Source organism: Podarcis gaigeae (assembly GCF_964106915.1).
Source record: "Podarcis gaigeae genome assembly, chromosome: 9".
Lineage (NCBI taxonomy): Eukaryota > Metazoa > Chordata > Lepidosauria > Squamata > Lacertidae > Podarcis > Podarcis gaigeae.
Window position 1 is genome coordinate 29,683,289 of NC_139685.1, and position 18,230 is coordinate 29,701,518.

Genomic DNA, 18,230 nt, shown 5'->3' on the forward strand with positions numbered 1-18,230 from the left:
GCAACTTTGATTTTACTTCTTAATCTGGTCTCTTTACAGTGCAATCCTATGAATTCCGAAGTCCCACCATGTTTGATGTTTATTCCCTGCCAGTATGCGTGCTGAGGACTGCAGGCTAGAATTGTGTATGAAAGCTGATTTCACACAATACTGCCCATATTAATGGTACATGCTGCAAGGCTGCAGCAACGTTGGCTATAGGGCCCACCAGATGCATTTATTTACTTGATGTGTGACTTAATCCTGGAATCCAGATGTAAGTGAAGGTAAACCCAACTAAAATACTTTCATTTACTTTTGCTAGTCCAACGACTGGAATTTACATGGCTTTGATAAAAATATTATGTATACCTGGGACAGGGGTCCCTTTTTTCCTGGGTTATGCTGTAAAACTCCCTATAGACTGATGGTATTATAGAAATAACACCAGCAATAGTCCAAAGGAATTTCACTGTACAGTACTATATCATCTCAATCCAGACTACAGCGGTACCTCTACTTACATTCACCTCCAGTTACATCTCCTTTGGGATACGTAAGCGGTTTCGCCACACACGCATGCGCAGAAGCGCTCTACCATGCTGTGCACATGCGCAGAAGTGGTCCCTCCGGTTGTGGAAACCTCAGGATCTGACCAGAGCTCCGGAAAGGATCCCATCCACAACTGGAGGTACCACTGTATTATAATGTGCTATGTGGGCATGAGATCATTGCCACAGGGTGTCACTAGAGATAATGAAATAATTTGCCAAGGCTGAAAGCTGCTCAGGAGTATCTGATGTAAAACTAGAAGAACCCAACAAATCCTGATTGAAGTATCATCTAGAATATATACTTGCTTGGGAATAAGTCCTACAGAGGGATTTATTTCTGAATAAACATACAAAGGACTGTGCTGCAATCTGTGTACACACCATACATTATAAGCATGTTTCTCTCAAAGAATCGTGGGAACTTAGAATGTCGAGAGTGCCATAAATAGTAGCTGTGTGAGGAGTAAACTAAAGTTCCCAGTAAATGCATGGTGTGTATGTAGCCTTAATATCTAGGTAAATAATCTAAAACTGTTCAATAATATTGCAAATTCACATTTAATAAATAGATGGTTGAACTGCTTATAATTCCCACCCACGCTTGCATGGGTTGGTATACATCTTCAGAGAAATCATGAGTTATAGCCTTGTCTCCCACACAGAGTTAATATTTCCACAACGGTGCTACAGAGTAAAAGTTAGTTAAGAAATGTTTCCTGGTCCAGTGTCTTTTCAGGATTTATACAAATTTACTTAACTGCAGCAAAGAAAGCATAAATACTTGCATTTTTATTTATTTGTGGCATTGTTTTTCTGAGCAGCCCAGGACCTCTGGGGAGTTCCCTTTGGTGCTGATGACACAGCAGTTTGACTTCACCCACAGAGGTCCACTCCATTGTCTCTCGAGACAGATGGATAGTAGCTCTCTGAGAGATAAACTACAGTTCCCAGGATTCTTTGGGTGAAGCCAAGTGATTTAAATTCATTTAGAATGTACAGTATGGTGTGGATGTGGCCTTGCTCTGTTCTATTTACTCTGCAGCTTATTTCATTTATCTGGCTTATAAATATGACAGTATTTCCCCCTTTTTATTTATTTCTACTTATTTAAATTGTTAGTCACTTTTTTGCCATAACAACTCAAAGCAACTTACAAAGCAACTCACAAATACATACATTAAAAGTAGGGAAGAAATACATTAAAAGCATCCCACTCACTCTAAAAGGCTACAGATAGTTAAAAGCCAAAGCCCTGGCTAATAAATAATGTTTTTGCCTGGTGCCTGAAGATATGTAACAATGGAGCCAGGTGAGTCTCCCGAGGGAAAGCAACAAAAGGGGAGCCACCACCGAAAAGGCTCGTTCTCATACTGCTTTTTTTAAACCCCTTTACATTGGTTTCCTCTCTTCATTGCATTGATTTTAAAATCTAACTTTGAAATGTTTGCATTCTGTTGCTCCTGATTATTAGTTTCCCCTGTACATTCTTTCTAGACCCCTGAGTGCTTCTTGTTCTTACATTTCCATTTTCTTTATTTTGTTATACTTTTATAAGTGACCGCCTGCAGCTATTTCTGCCATCTAGTCCTTCCTACTCTTTAAGAGGGGCCTTCACATATTTATTTTCACATATCTTTTCCAAATGAAGTATTTTAATTCAGTCTCTCTTACTCCATTATATTCCCTTACAAAGGAAGAAAAGGAGAGGTTAAAGAGGTATGTTTATTTAGACCGCAGGCAGGATGTTGTTTTTCTTATAAATTCTTTGTTATTATATTGCATTATATTAATCATCATACATAGTTCTCCCTCCTGGGGTAGACAAATCTTGTCAGTTTTGATTCCTCTCAGTTTCTCATTCTTAAGTTCAGTTCTCTATATTTCCACATCAGCTGGCAATTTTCAAAAAACTATTCCTCATGAAAATTTATCTGCATTTTAGCGTGGGTTTCTTCTAATGTACCCAGTTTTGGAGAACAGTTTTCCATAATCTAATGGATTTATCTGTCCTATATTCACTAATTTATGCATCATATTTATTTTTGTACACACTGCTTGGCTAGAGAACTGCATTGCAAAATTCAGAGAAGTGTGAATTTCAAAGGATGTTTGCGTATTTGTTTCAGAAAACATAGATTTGGCAGGTTTGTCTTTAAATGCAACCTGAAATTAATCTCTTCCCCATCCTTCCTCCTTCCTCTCATTTTTTCTGATGTATACACATTTATTTATTTTTTACATATTACTTGACTAGAAAACTACACTGCGAAATTCAGAGAGGTGTGAATATTGAAGGATACTTGTGTTTTGGTTTGCATATTATTTTGCGAAGTGTGACTTAGGTGTGACCTTTAAATGAAAGCTGAATAAAATCCCTAGACAAACATTAGATCCATTATCCTTCTGTGCTGTGTTTCTCCAGATTCTAAGACTGAAGGCAGGTACTGTCTTTGTCTTGATCTATTAGTGGCTGTGGAAGCCTCTTTTGGCTGAAGAACAGAATAAAAATATATATTTAGTTAATTAAATAATCAATATTAAAATTCATGTAAAGAAAATACAGATTGGATAAAATTAAGCAGGAGGGAGCAGAGATTGAAAACATTCCATTCTTATTGGTTCAGGCTACTATAGAACTCCAATATTATTGGCAGCCATTTTGCTGGGGTGCAGTTTGATTTATAGAGCCACTTAGATTGCTTCTAACTGCCAAATTGATTTAAGAACCTCACTCAGTGTCCAATCAGGCCTTTCACCCACAAACCGAACCAATCACAGACCAGATCAAAAGCCACCAGTCATATGGGAGTTCTATCATTTTCCAAGCCTCTTTTATTTCCTCAAGCTTAACTTGATTCAACCTGTGTTTTATTTTTTCTTAAATATTTTTTCTCCTTATTTCAGTAATCTTCATAACTTTTAAATATATTGTTTCTATACTTCTCACCTGTTGTGAATATTTAGTCAAACTCATCCAAGTTGTTTCATGCCTAACAGTCAGTTTGAACCTCGGCCTCCCAATCCCAGCCCATCACTGTAACCATTACACCATACTAAATTATGCCTTTTTTCCCTGGGATGTCTTCATCTAATAAAAGAGGTATTCTTAGTTTCATTTGACAAATGCTAGAGTGGTATTCTATGTACTGATCCATGTCACTATTTGCCAAGTGGGGGGGGGGGGATCTATTACAGTGGTACCTCTGGTTACGTACTTAATTCATTCCGGAGGTCTGTTCTTAACCTGCAGCACCACTTTAGCTAATGGGGCCTCCCGCTGCCGATGCGCCACCACCTCATGATTTCTGTTCTCAGCCTGAAGCAAAGTTCTTAACCCGAGGTACTATTTCTGGGTTAGCGGAGTCTGTAACCTGAAGCGTATGTAACCCAAGGTACCACTGTAGTCTGACAAGAAGTGTTTCAGTCTTTTTATGGCTTACAACGCAGACAAGCTAAAACAGTAGGTTCCCATGGAAGTGGGGAGACAGACATCTATGAATCAGCATAGACCTCCTGGGCACACAGCTTCTCCTCAAAGGACTCACTCTTTTTCTGCCATGAGGTAAGTCCCACTGAACACAGTCTGAATTGCTCCCAAGGAAACATACTTAGCACTCAATTGTTAAGTTCCTAATGGGCTGTCATTTGAACCAAACTTAAATACCTTAATGTAGCATATTTGTATCACAAGTGAGTACCACTTCTTAATTCCTTTCCCAATAAAGTGGTTCCCTAGTTATGAGGAAAAATATAATGAAATCTACTGCTGCCTCCCTTTACTACATTTAGGCATCAAAATACCTACAGTGGTACCTCAGGTTAAGTACTTAATTCGTTCCAGAGGTCCGTACTTAACCTGAAACTGTTCTTAACCTGAAGCACCACTTTAGCTAATGGGGCCTCTGGCTGCCGCTGCGCCGCCGGAGCCTGATTTCTGTTCTCATCCTGAAGCAAAGTTCTTAACCTGAAGCACTATTTCTGGATTAGCGGAGTCTGTAACCTGAAGCGTATGTAACCTGAGGTACCACTGTATTGTTTGTTTTCAAGATCTGTACATGTGATCTGTTGTTAAAAGCATGGCCTGCATATTTTCTTGTTTCCAGGTTTTGAAGATGGCACCAGGATACTGCCATTATTCTTGAAATTATCAGGGTTTTAAAATATAGATATATTTGTGTCAGAACGGAATTTATTAACAATTTCTCCCATCCCTGCACTGCCAATCTGGGGGCCCACAAGTTCCCCATTCCTGCTGTGTGTTTTGTTTTGTTTTGTTTTTTAAATTTGCCTAGAGGGCAAATTTATAGGTTCCTGTTTTGAAGAACCATTTTTTCTGGCAGCTTCCTCAAAGCCACAGCGCATTATTTTCTGATGTGAAGCAGTCTTTGAAATAGAAGCTTGCAGAATATATGTAACCTATAAAGGGATTCCCCAGTACAGTGGTACCTCAGGTTAAGTACTTAATTCGTTCCGAAGGTCCGTACTTAACCTGAAACTGTTCTTAACCTGAAGCACCACTTTAGCTAATGGGGCCTCCTGCTGCCGCCGTGCCACCGGAGCACGATTTCTGTTCTCATCCTGAAGCAAAGTTCTTAATCCGAGGTAACATTTCTGGGTTAGCGGAGTCTGTAACCTGAAGCATATGTAACCTGAAGCGTATGTAACCCGAGGTACCACTGTAATTATGTACGTTAGTATTTATGTGAACTAAGACAGAGGAAGACACATGAAAGGTGCTAGACTGAGGTAAAAAATATTGTTATGATGAGTATGAGACACTTGATGAATGGTAAAAAATTATCTGTTAAGATTTTAGAGGCCTGAGAGAAGTGCCAGGACATGCTGACATTACCAATAAAGGACACTGACGTTAACTGTGGTGGTTTTGTAAGCTTCCAAAATAAGCTTCCCTGCAAGGTGAATGGGCCAGGTGGTAGGACCTCTCAGCTCCAGATGGTCTTGGATGATGAATTATTTGGATCTGTTCCAATCCAGCTTTTGGCACAGGAACAGCCTGAGCCCCCAATGGAAGATTTATGCCAGAGAATTGATTGAAGAAGTGTCATGTTCTTAGTTCTCCTGGACCTTTCATTGGCCATGGTGTCCTTCTGGACTGCTTATCTGGGTTGTTTTTACAAGACCTGGTCCTGTGGTGGTTCCTTATGTTCTAGAGAAGCCTTTCTAGAAGGTGATACTGGGAGACGATTGTTTCACTTCATGGCTATTGCTGTCTGGTGTATCCCAGGGTTCAATACTGTCCCTTATGCTCTTTAACAGCTACATGAAACCACTGGCAGAAGTTGGAGGTTTGGGCTGCAGTGTTCATCAGTATGCTGGTACCACACAGCTTTACTTCTTACCTTCAGATCCAGGAGAGGTTGTTTTTGAACTGTGAGTTGCATGTTCTGTTGTTTGTTTTGAATGTGTATTTCTAACTTACGGATTTTGCATTCCCTCTCGCTTCATCACACATGACCAGGGGGCATGACACAGTAATGTAAAACCCAATAAAGAATAAGAACTATAACATTATTTGAAATATACCCATCTCCATCTATTTAGTATATCACTCAGTACATAGCCAAGCATCTACTGGGCCTGGCAGAAAAGGTGTCTTCAGCTGGCACCCTAAATGAACCAAAGCTGGTTAATTCCCTAATTTCCCTTTATTTAGGAACACAGGAAGATGTCTTATGATGAGTCAGGCCCATTGGTCTTTCTAGCTCAGTACTATTTAGCAATACTGACCAGCAGCACCTCTCCTGGGTTTCAGACAGGATATTTTCCAGCTATACCTAGAGATGCTCCACCACTGAGCTATGACTCCAAACACCTCCATTAAATTCGGCTAACTCAATAAATTGAAAGTGTAATATATGTGTCAATGTGTATATGTAAAAGGGAATTCTGGCAACAGGTGGACTGGAATTAACTTTGGTATTTGTCCAGCAATATCCCCCCACCTTTAAAGGCTGCAGTGCTGGTTGCCAATAATTTTATTTTCTCTGGTATGTGAGACAAAGTTTTGCTTTTGGTATGCGTTTTGAACAAAGATTAAAAGGTGGAAGTTATAAGTGGCATCTGAAAAAGAAGAAGCGAAGACAGAGGCAATAAGCACAATGAGTCATTAATGTCTGAATTCCAGTTCATCTTTGCCAGAAATCATACACCATGTCATTGAATCATCTCAGAAAAGGAGTGGGCTACAAAACAAACAAAAAACCATCAGCCAGGAAGTTCTGCTGACTTGGGAGATGTATCTGCTTTATTCTATGACTGACGCCAGTCTTTTGAAAGACACGTTTTAGGTTTTGTAGGCAAGGAAGACTAATTTAATAATTAAGTTGGCTAGATAATTTCTCTAATTCTTTTAAGCCATCTTGAGACATGTTTGTTTCACTTTCTTCCCCAGGCTTTCAATAAATATTTTCAGGGCAGGTTATTATTGTTATTTATGAATTTATGTATTAATAAGTAACCATGAAAAGGAATATGACAGCAATGAAATAGTAAAAACAATAAAGCCCTCAATAATAAATGAAAAGCCATGGAAAATGGATCTTTGCCGGGAATCAAAATGACGAGAGAGTAGATACTAGGCAAGCCTCCCTGGGTATTGCATTCCATCGGCAGGATGCCACCACCAAAAGAAACACAAGGCATGGGTTTGGAACCAAAGGACCACGCAGCTAATTCTACACCCAAGAGAAGGATTTGGACCTGTGGTTTTTTCAACAACAGCACATGCTATACAGGAAGTGACTTTTCGAAAAGGGAGGAGTTTCACAGTGGTTGGCTGCTTAAAAAAACAATCCCACTGGTTATTTCCCCAACCTCATTATAAATAAAAATTCAGAAGAAAAGAAAATTATACATGTGGCACGGCACTGTATGCCCTGACTTCTCAAATCCTCGCTTAGATAAGCAGCCACTGCCTCTTAGGCTGTTATTGTTTGTTTCACAATGACTAGAAACTTGGCTCTCTTTTTTTAGCAACAAAACAAGCCGAATCTCCCGGTTCTGCCAGAGGCCGCCGGTTCCACAGCGCGCACACACACGTACACACGGAGTGCAACGCCCAAGGTGGGATCCAGCATCTCTCCGTCCCCCTGGGTCTCTTCGCACAAGGCTCTGGAAGATGCTCGGGCGCCATTCCGTCCCCAGGATACAGCATCCGACCACAGAAAAAGGAGGCGAAGACGAGGAGAAGGGGGGGGGGGGAAGCAGTGGCTGCTTGTAAGCCCTGGTTTCCCTTACCGAGGAACCGAAACCTCTATTTCCGCCTCCCCCTCCCCCTCCCCCACCAGCCACTTTCCACCCGCTCGCCGTGGGCTGATGTCGCTGTTGCTGGAGGGAAGTGAAAATGAAATCGACTTTTCTGAGAACTGATGAAAGCAGCGGAGCCTGCCAATGAACGGCTGCGGCAAACTTCCGCACCCCTTTCTCTCCTTCCAGCCCCCACCTCCCCTTCTCTCTCTCTCTGCACAAACAGGCCTGGAAGAGGAGCAGGAGGAGGAGGAAGGGAGGGGGGGATTTCCAAGACTCAGCTCCTCGCGGCTTCCTCCCCTTGTTTTGCTTTCGATCTGGGCTGATCTCCGCCAAAAGCAGAGGAGGAGGGAATAACTTTTAGTTTTGCTCCCGCGATTTATGCAGCCGCCTGTTTTCCTTTCCATTTTGCGTCTCTTGGCAACCGCGATAACCTTGAAGGGAACTGCCATAAATAACGCGAAACAAACTTATTGGTAAGGCATTTTTTTCTAAACAAAAACCAAAACCCAAATATTAATCCTTTGCAGATTAGGCGTTTCTCTCCCCGCCCCCCACATGCTTGAGACGTTTGCTTCCAGAAATGTTGCTATTGATCTTGATTGAAAACAAAAATAAAAGGCCAGCGCCGTTGCGGGTCATATGATTTTAGGTGCAGCTACTGGTAAGAGAATGCAGGGCTTTTAATTTCACTTTTGGATTTGCAGAGGCTGGGAAGGGATCGGCTGGAAGGACGCGTTTCTCTCGCTGGTTGTGGGGCTCTGAAACAGGCGGTTTGTTTAGGGGGTTGCCGGATGGCGAGAAATAGCAGCGGCAGAAACAAAGGCGAGGAGCGATTGCGACGGGGCGGAAGGGAGAAAATAATCTGGATTTAGGAGCACAGAATTTGAACCGAGCCCAGGAGCACCTTGCTTGGGGGACGCGGAGGAAGCAACTTTTATTTTCACTCCCGCGGAGGTTGACGAGACAAGCTAATGGAGCTGCTGAGCTGGTGGACACTTGTTGTTTTCGATCCCGGGATACGTTGGCCATGCGGATATTATTTCTGGCAGCTGACCAGCCTCTTCGCGGGCGTGGAAGCTAGGTGAGCGAGCGAGGGCCCCCAACCCTGCAATGCATAAAACCTGTGCATAAAACCGGGGGGCGGGCGGGGGAAGGATTTCTCTTCCCACCTCGGGGACTTTGGACCCAGCCATGGCGGGGCAAGGCCCGTTCCGGTAGAAATCGCTTTGCCGAAAGGAGACCCGGGCGGTTCCCGGGGCCCTGCGGCTGCCGCTTCCTATATGCTTTTCCTTTCCCGCTCGGTGCTGTGAAATGAGGTCGGCGAGGGGGGAATTGGGCTGGGTGGTTTCGTAACGTGTGCTTGGTACCGAAGGGCGCCGTGTGCTCTTTTTTTGCTTTTCCCCGCAGAGGCCTTGCGGCTGCCATCTACGCTCTCCCCTGCCCCTCCCCGAGAGGCTGTATGTAAGAGGAAGAACCAGGCAGGGAGGCGGCCTTGGGCTGGAGCCGGAGAGAAAGGGAGGAAATGGCCACTTCCCGCCCTTAACTAGCAACTGGCGCTTGTGCGGGGGGGGGGGAGACACACCTGGAGGTGCCACTCTGCCCGCGGCGGCGGGGGCTCCCAAATACAAGCGTGACCCTTCTCCCCCCCCCCCCCGCGAAGTAGGTTGTTGGTTACACAAGCCTGGCTCGGCCACTTCCTTTTCTCCTCCGCCTCAGCGGCCGGGTCAAGCCGTGACGTGTCTGCTCCGCTTGGCCAATGGGGAGCCGGATTCGAGGCAATAGAACGCGGCACTGGATACTTCTGCGGCTCGAGGCGTGGGAGGAGAAAGGCGAGACAAGGTGCATTTTGTTCCCGGAAGCTCGGCTTATCTGGTGCAAGGGCTAGCAGATATACCCGCTTTCGCGCGCTAGCCTTACCCGTTTTTGCTTGAAGTCAGGTCGAATAGGTTGGAACCCGACGTTTTTTGTTTTTGCCAAGGGATGGTTATTATTCTAGGGCAGGGTTTGTGGAACCTGTGGGCCTCTAGGTGCTGCTAAACGGCAACTGCCATCAGCCCCCCAGCCAGCATGGCCAGTGGTCAGGGATGATGGGAGTTGGAGTTCAGGAACACAAGGTTGAGAAAGGCGGTTCTAGAATGTCACAGCTGCCTATGTTGGCCTTCTTTGTTGGTCGTTGTGTTTAGGTAAATGCACTTGGGGACGCGGGTGGCACTGTGGGTTAAACCACAGAGTGTAGGGCTTGCCAATTAGAAGGTCGGCAGTTCGAATCCCCGCAACGGGGTCCCCGCTCCTGCCAACCTAGCAGTTCGAAAGCACGTCAAAGTGCAAGTAGATAAATAGGTACCACTACGGTGGGAAGGTAAACCGCATTTCCATGCACTGCTCTGGTTTGCCAGAAGCAGCTCAGTCATGCTGGCCACATGACCCGGAAGCTGTACGCCAGCTTCCTCGGCCAATAAAGCGAGATTAGCGCTGCAACCCCAGTCGGTCATGACTGGACCTAATGGTCAGGGGTCCCTTTACCTTTACCTTACTTAGGAAAGTGTACCTTAGAACAGAAGCTCTAGTTAGCAAATTCATGGTGCCACATGGTCGATTTACTCTGGTTTAATTAATCTAAAATCATTACCGCCCTAGTTTATGCTTTGCCACTTTTAAAGGATTTGTTCTAACAACCTTAGATTGTGGCATAGCAGCCCCTTTGCTCACTGGGATTTAGCCGTAAATGTCATGTGCAGAGGCAGCAGGCATACCAGTGCAGAACAGGTCTTTTGTGAAAACCCGGTGTGCACAGAGTTCTGTGCATGTCTTGTATGTGACTGTCTCTAAGGAGACAGCTAGAAGTCAGCAGTGGTTGCCACACTTAAAGAAGCCGCTAGAATTTTACATGAATTAAAATTTGATAGTCTGTAAACCTGCATTTCCACTTTTCACTGAATCATGACACTGAATACAAAAGAGCCATTGAAGTGAGGGGCATAAAAGTATATTGGCTATGAATGTTGCAATGTTGTGTGCCTGTAATATCAAAATGTACTTTATCTGCAAAAATTGCTCAGCATGAAGACTAGGCTATGTGAGAAGTAATGGGGGGGGGTTTTCTCAGTAGTGGCACCCACCCACCTTTGGAATGCCCTCCCATCAGATGTCAAGGAGATGAGTAACTATATAACCATCTGAAGGCAGCCCTGTATAGGGAAGCTTTTTAAGGCTTTGTTTTTGTTTTATTATGTTTTTATATATGCTGGAAACCACCCAAAGTGGTTGGGGCAATGCAGTCAAATGGGCGGGGTAGAAATAATAAATTATTATTATTATGAGGAACACAACAACTCAATTCCAGTGAGAGTCACTCATTGAAATCAATGAAACAAGTTTTTAAACAGCAAACTTAAGCCCCATTAATTTCAAATGGACTTAAGTGCAACTGACTTTTACTGAGTGTAAGGAAGTCCTGGTCTAAAGGTTATTTGGAACAAGGGGATTTTTGGTGTTCTAAGTCTTTGTTTGGTCCAGGTTTGATTTTCCCTATCCCTAAATTGTAGCAAATTCCTTCAAAAGAGCGGCATCCTTTGCGTTGGGCAGTATAGAATTCCTAATTTGAGGAAATACTACCATTTTTGAAAATCTCAATCTGGTTCTCTTGGATCCCAGAGATCGCATAGGAAAAGGGCCTATCATTAACTCAAGATTCAGATATTCATACCAGCTCAGTTAGTATGCAAATATAAACATAGCCAAAGTCTTGGGACAAGTACTTTTTAACTTGTTCACAAATTATCTAGAGGTAGGGTGAGTAGTGAGGCAGCCAAGTTTGCTAAAGACTTCAAATTATTCAGGGGATTAAAAGACAAAAAGCAATTGTGAGGACCCCAGAAAGGATCTCTCCAAATTGGGGAATGGGTATTAAAATGGCAAATGCAGTTTAGTATGAAGTGATACTGGGGTAAAAAAAACTTAACATATACACTGATGGAATGTGAACTAGCAGTGGTGCATAGGTTGGTGAAAATGTTGATGCCGTGTGTTGTGGCAAATTCCTTTTTTGGAAATTGTTTGAAAATAGAACTGTCAATATTATAGTGCCTATTTACAGACTTTTGGTGTGACCAAACTTAGCATACTGTCTGCAGTTCTGATCTCACCTCACAAGATTGAGCCAGAAAAGGGCAGTCAAAAACAATCAAGGGGCTAGAGCAACTCCTAAGAACATCTAGGCTAGCATCCTGTTCTCACTATGGCCAACAAGTTGGCTATGGGAATCCCGCAAACAGAACCTGAGCTCAATAGCACTCTCCCCTCCTGTATTTTCCAACTAATGGTACAGTCATACCTCGGGATAAATACGCTTCAGCTTAAATATTTCCAGGTTGCGCTCTGTGGAGACCCGGCAGTAACGGAATGCGTTACTTCCGGGTTTCGCCGCATGCGCAGACGCTCAAAATGACGTCACGCGCATGCACGGTAGTGGCGAAACCAGACGCGCAGTCGCATCTTGTGTTTGCTTCAGGATGCAAACGGGGCTCCGGAACAGATCCTGTTCGCATCCAGAGGTACCACTGTATTCAGAAGCATACTGCCTCCAACCAGCAGAGCAGAACTCCCCTCTAAAGAAAGCTTACAATTCTTGGTTCTTTCTGGTTTTGAAAAAAAGATGAGTAACAGGGTACATAATAGAGGTTTATAAAATATGTGATGTGGAGAGCATTTTCTCCTCTAAAAACCCAGGTCATCCAATGATGCTGAATGATGGGAGATTCAGGGCAAACATTCGCTACCACAAGATATTGTGATGACAGCTACCATAGATAGCTTTAAAGCGGGATTGGGCAAATTCATGGAAGATAAGGAATATTGATGGCTCCCAGTCATGATTACTATATATTACCACCAGTATCAGTCAGGATGCCCCAGGTGCTGTTACTGCACTGTTCTGCTGTGGCTTTCTTGTGGGTGTCTGGTTGGCCACTGGGGGAAGAGAATGCTGGACCTGATGGCTCTTTGGCCTGGTCGGACAGGGCTCTTCCCACATTCTCAAAATAAATGTGGGCACTGGGACAAGTTTCAGTTAATTAAACTTCCTATATTGTAGCACTGACGCCGGTAATGGTGCAACATTTTTGGGGGCAGAAATTGTGCTTGTACTGAAGGATGGCCATTTTAAAATAACACCATGGGCTATGTTCAAGAGCATTGTCTCCCCTTCCCATCTCAATTTAATAATAGGCCTGATTAATTTGTTGAAAACCAGACATTGCTCAGCTCTCGCTGCCATCTCATAAAATAACAGTGTGGTGTACAGTACAATAAAACACAAAACACCATTAAAAACGGTACAGTTGGTAGGCGGCTACCAAAGCCAGCAAAAATGTGTGGACCCCTTATCTGGTGCCTCCAGACACTGCTCTGTGGGGAGAAAGAAGCATGTTATTTTAGCATGCAATCTCTCTGGCCACCTGGTTAAAAACCCCTTCCTTCCTGGCGATAGATCATATAGTCACATCTCAGGTAATTTGCTACTTTCGGAAGCAGTAGTGGGGAGCCTGTGGCCCTCCAGATGTTGTTGGACTCCCAACCAATTCCCATCAGCCTCACCCAGCATAGCCCATTAATGGTCAGGGATGATGAGAGTTATAGCCTGGAGAGCAACATCTGGAGAGCCACAGGTTAGTCACCCCTGCTTTACAGTGAGGGAGAATCAGAAGGATACACCTGCATCTGAAAGTCACACCAAATTGAGAATTCCCTTTAGGACATAAGAGTGTTTGCGAGACACCCTTCGAAAACTTGGATCGTTTGTGCCACAAAGTAGCGTGGAGTTGGATATAGATTAAAAACTATGGCTGTTGTTTTCACTTGCATGTAGAACAATGGTCAGATTTTAGAAACGGGTTTGTGTTACTTGCATGTAGACCAGGGGTCAGCAAACTTTTTCAGCAGGGGGCCAGTCCACTGTCCCTCAGACCTTGTTGGGGGCCAGACTATATGGGGGGGGGGAGGGAATGAACAAATTCCTATGCCCCACAAATAACCCAGAGATGCATTTTAAATAAAAGGATACATTATAATCATGTAAAAACATGCTGATTCCCGGACCATCCACGGGCCAGATTGAGAAGGCGATTGGGCCGGATCCGGCCCCCGGGCCTTAGTTTGCCTACCCACGGTGTAGACAGAGAAGTGACTTTTGTTTAATTTGGCAGCATTTACTGTCAAGTAGATGTGCATAAGATTGCCACCCATAGAGGGTCTTGATTCTAGTCACAATGGGTTTACCCAGAGGAGCACTGATTCTCAAAAGTCTCCAGCTGCTGAAGCCTCATTCCACCCAGAAATACTTCTCTTGTTGGGGCATATTGTACATTATTCCTGCTGGGCTGCAGTTTTAGAAACTATTGCAGCTTCCAAACTGCATTGATGCCTTATTGGCACAAGTGCCTTTCGGAGCACAGCCTGAGTTTGTTACTTCATAAGCATGAGTCATTCTTCCAGTGTTAAACAAGAACAAAATGTGCTCTCAGCATGATGTTCTTTACAGTAAGGTACTCTTAGCATCAATGATTTGTTAAAACACTGCCTGCTGCTGTAATGCTGAATGCTTTTTATGAGTTTTGTTTTCTGTTTAAGGGCACTTTTGCCATGCTGCTTATGAATGGGGAGGAGGTACATGGCTACCAATACAATTCTGAATGTGTGATCTCTGTGCAAAGGGGAAACTAATAGGCTGGGCGGCTGAAAAGATACTTGTGGCGTCGTGTCCAGGGTTTTGTACGTAGCCAGTGGGTTTAGAAAAACAAACTTGTGTTTTTGTATCAACGTTAGATTTCCATGCCATGTCACAAACTACTTTGGAAAGTCCCCCCTCCTACATTTTAAGAGTAGCCATATGAAATGTGCCACTTATGTAAAAGAAGTCTGTAAGTTCAAAGCCTGTCCCCAGCCAGACTATAGAATACTATTTGTACAATTATTTGCATACTGACCTTTTTCTTTGCAAAGATATCTCAGATTATGAAGTTGTTTTTTTTTAAAAAAAGATACAGAGATAGATGCTCAAACTGTGGTCTGTGAACTCTGTTCTGTGGTCTGCGAAAAGGTTGTACAGACAAGAATATCTGTTCTTGGCTGTGCCTGTGTTTTATTTTTTATGATAATGGAGATCAAGGCCTTTTGAACCAGGGCTGGATTATCAAATAGGCTAACAAGATTCTGGCCTAGGAGCTGTGATTTTCATAGTAAGATGCTGGTCCAGTCTACTAATTTCCCTCCTTAAGTATTTTCTGAAATAGTCGTCTAGACTAGGGTCCCATCTGCACTATACATTTAAAGCTGTATGATACCACTTTAAACAGTCATGGCTTCCACCCCAAAAAAACTTTATTAAAAGTGCTGAGAATTATGGCGAGACCCCAGTTCCCCTCAAGGAAGTAAACCCCATGTGGTTAGGAGTCAGTCTCTCTTCCCAGGGAGCTCTGAGAATTGTAGCTCTGTGACAGGAATAGGGGGTTCCTAACAACTCTTAAGAGCCTTAACAAACTGCAGTTCTTTGGGGAAAGACATGACTGTTAAAAGCGGTATGATGTCATCTTAAACATATAGTGCAGATGAGGAAACTCCTGCTGCTAAACTGGTGACTAATGTATTGCTCTGAGGCCGAGAGGAGGTCTTCTTATCTGGGTAGCCCAGGACCTCCATACACACTGTCCAGGCTTGCGTCCCAGGAATGTCATTTGGCTGGTGCCAGTGCAGCAGTTTGACTTCACCCTCAGAGGCACACTCCATTGTCTCTCGAGGCACTGCAGATGTCTGCCTTAAACACGTAGTGCAGATGAGGCCTAGTTGTCAGAGCAGTAGGCAGGATAGTCATCAACCAAATTGGTGGTTGAAAACAGAATGTTGAAAGAAATCCAAGAAGTTTATTTAATCATGTATGGACCACTTCCTTTATATAAAATATCCAAAAGTGGTTTATAAAATTAAGAAGCCAAAGATTCTTAAATCAACAAAGAGCCGAGGGCCCCAATATATACTGATAATATAAATAAAGAGCAAATATTTATATATATATTTAAATCAAATGTCCAACCTATAAAACTCTTAAAATAAACAGTACTGAAGATAATGAAGACAGTGACAGCGATGACTCCAGTGACCAAACTTGAAAGTGAGGTGACTGAGTGACTTCACAGAGCTTTTCTCACAAAAGCAGACACATCCATCGCATTAGAAAGGTAAAGGTCTGGTTACTAAAACATAAATTAGGCATGTGCTTTGATTTTTAGAAGGGAAAAAAGTTTACTAAGTGGTCCACTGAGACCCCAGTAATTTTTCAAGTGATATTTGAAGGTGGAGGCGGCGGCAGCAGGGATTTTGAGAAACACTGTTAGTTTATTCTACTTCCAAATTTATGACATGTCTACACATACATAGGACACATAGCCCCTCCACAAATATCTGTGCATCAAATACGGGAGCAATTGGCATCCTCATCAGAGTGCTGAGCTAGGTAAAGAACTGCCCTGAAATCTACAGGTGAAGGGCGGTATACAAGTTTAATAAATAAATGGGGGGAAAATAGAAAAAGACCCTGCACTATGTCTGCTGTACTTTACTTTTTTCTACTGCCAGTTCTAAAATTGGTGGCTTCCTGGTGGGGCAGAAAGAATTGCACGGGGAAGCTTTTCCAGGGCTTGCCACCCCTAGTTTAAAAAATTGTTTTACTCAAATGTTTGTATGGTTCTAAGATCACAATGGGGAGCAAGTAGTTCCTTTTGTTTTGTTTTCTCACCCATCGGGTTGGTGTTACGACTGGTCTGTCTCATAAAGTTGAATTGGCATTTTAAAGAAATGAAGATTGCAAGGCATTCTGCCTTCTCAGAATGCTACATTTGTGATTAACAGTACTCAGAAGGGTGGGTATTACGTCTAAGGGCAACAGATCTCAAAGAGTGTGTGGCTACCAGTCACACGCCTACTCAACACCAAGTGACACTGTAGCATAGCTCCTGATTCCCACAGTCAGCCCATGCAGAAATCTCCGCTGATGAAACCCAAACATCAAATGTTTGTAACAGTAGAACAAGCTGCATTCATAGACAAGCTGCTTAGTCATGGGGAAGTCCAGCACACCTTGTCAGGCAAAATCCCCCTTGGCAGGTTGCAAAAAGGATTAATTTTGTAATGTATGAGACTAAACTTTTCCCTTTTCCCTGCCATATGTGTGACAGTTGCGCAGTTAAGTTCTCTATTGTAATACTTAAAATTAAAATTAAAATCACCAGTCTGGAATCGCAAGCAGCCTACTCTAGTATAACCCCATGTGCCCCACAGACCAGCTGACTTGGTGAGGCATCGCAGCCATGCTTGCCAGCCAGATGGAGATGCTGAGCTTCCTTGCAAAAGGCTAGTTGTCTGTTGCAGAATGCACCTGGCGCCCGACTAATTTCGAACACTGTAAGATGGGCCATTGCTCTGATCCAGCAGGCTCTTATGTTCTTATGTTATCATGATGTGTAACTAGTATAAACACTGTGGAGCTATTACCCTTGTGTTACAGGCAGATGCACTGGTAGATGAAGCTGTATAATCATGCTCCAACAGAAATTAAGCCATAGCTCTCTGGTACATTAATACATTGGGCATTGACTATAAGTTACTATATGTGTGCAAGAACTCCAAACTAAATCATTTATAGCAGGTGCGGGAAACCTTTGGCCTTCCTGATGTTCCTAAACTACAATTTCCATAATCCTTGGTCTTGCTTGCTGGGGCAGGTGGAGATAGTAGTTCAACATCTGGAGGACAAAAGGTTCCCCATACCTGGTTTGTGGCATGCTGTGTAAATTTTTGAGCATCTTTAGGGCGGCGGGGGGGGGGGGGAAGAATAGCCTCATTCTGTAATAGTTAAAGGCACTGAATATCATACCTATCCCCTGGCACATGTGACCGAGTATTACTACTTCATTTATGTAAAGCTAAAACCAGCAACAGAAAAGTAATTCACACATGGCAAACAGAAAATAAAACCCATAAGAAAGTTTGCACAAACAGCCAGGGGCTGTGGGGTTCAGTACTACAGTGGCAGGCACTGTTTTTGCAATAGCCAAGTAATGGTAATCTCCTGCTAATTATTTTATTGTTGTTATTCTTATTTGCAATTGCAAAAAAAAATGTTTTCATTATCCTTTGGATGTGGTTCAGTGTGTTCACCTTTGCAACTCAACATTACAGCAGGGCTTGAGAGACAGAAACAAAGCACAAATGAGCAACTACAAGCAAATGTCAAAATGCCCAATTTGGAAAGTCTTGTGCTTGGGAAATTTCCAAGTTCTTAAAGTTGAAGAGAGGGATAGGGGTGGGGAACTTTACTTTCTAAAGAGATCATCTTTATTTCCAGTCATCTGTCTAGGCACAGGTGAGCTGTAGGTG

General features: G+C 43.2%; 1 protein-coding gene and 1 long non-coding RNA gene across 9 annotated transcripts in view; one reads left to right on the top strand and one right to left on the bottom strand.

The window, feature by feature from the left end:
* The first annotated feature begins 7,355 nt into the window (after positions 1-7,355).
* Positions 7,356-18,230, top strand: part of IRF2 (interferon regulatory factor 2) — a 38,846-nt gene continuing 27,971 nt past the window's right edge. For 2 of the 8 annotated variants that reach the window (XM_083755915.1, XM_083755918.1), the window contains exons 1-2: positions 7,356-8,275; positions 15,913-16,033. The gene's annotated coding sequence lies outside the window, so the exon portion shown is untranslated. The other 6 variants (XM_083755914.1, XM_083755913.1, XM_083755917.1 and 3 more) reach the window with 6 other exon arrangements.
* LOC310852599 lies at positions 8,712-10,034 on the bottom strand. Its single transcript, XR_014568306.1, has 2 exons — positions 9,720-10,034; positions 8,712-8,907 (listed from the first exon to the last, which is right to left on the bottom strand). It is a non-coding gene; the product is annotated as an uncharacterized lncRNA (long non-coding RNA).